Source organism: Trichechus manatus, unplaced genomic scaffold (assembly GCF_000243295.1).
Source record: "Trichechus manatus latirostris isolate Lorelei unplaced genomic scaffold, TriManLat1.0 scaffold00001, whole genome shotgun sequence".
Classification (NCBI taxonomy): domain Eukaryota; kingdom Metazoa; phylum Chordata; class Mammalia; order Sirenia; family Trichechidae; genus Trichechus; species Trichechus manatus.
Window position 1 is genome coordinate 37,491,251 of NW_004443937.1, and position 821 is coordinate 37,492,071.

Below are 821 nucleotides of genomic sequence, written 5' to 3' on the forward strand. Positions count from 1 at the left end.
AACGTTCTGGATTCTCAGTGATACCAAATCCTGGAGATCGGAGTGTTGGGTAATTTCAGTATTGTCTTTCTTTTGTAAGAAAGAGAGAAAATATAGAAAATTCAGAATATTAAGAAGTAATGTCACTCACATTTCCATCCTTCTACCTAGAGAACTATGACCAAGGATCTGGTGTGTTTCCTTCAAAATTGTTGTCTCCCTATATTTATGTTTTTCATAATAAAATTATACTATGTATAACATTTTGGGTACTGATTATTTTCACACACATTTCCCTGTGTCCTAGTCTTTTCAAACATGCCAGTTATGTTGGCATAACTATAACACTCAATTATGTTGCTGAAGCATGTTATTTATTTAGCCTGTCATTTTGAGTTTTCTGAGAAACACCAAATATCAGATATGACTGTGATAAAAGTTGAACCCCAGAGCCAGCTCACGCACACGCAGACATGTGATTAAATGAGCTTCTAAGGCAGTGGTTGTCCCGGTGGAGAAGAGGAAATGGCAAAACGAAAGCCTTATAGCCGGCCTCGCCTGGGAAGGGACAGAGATCTAGCTAGCAAGAAGGAAACGGGACTTGGGAAGAGGAGGCTGGAGACTAAGTCCACGCTTGGAGACCAGCTCTCTCTGAGGCTTTAAGTCATTTCCCAACCTCTGCAGCCTTGTCTTTCTTCCTAGTGAAATGGAGACAGTACCCGCAGCAGCCTCACCTCCGGTTCTTTCAGAACTCAGAGCCTTTGCACTGACGTTTTCTCTGCTGGGAGCCCTGGTGGCACAGTGGTTAAGAGCTCGCTGCTAGCCAAAAATGTCAGCAGTTG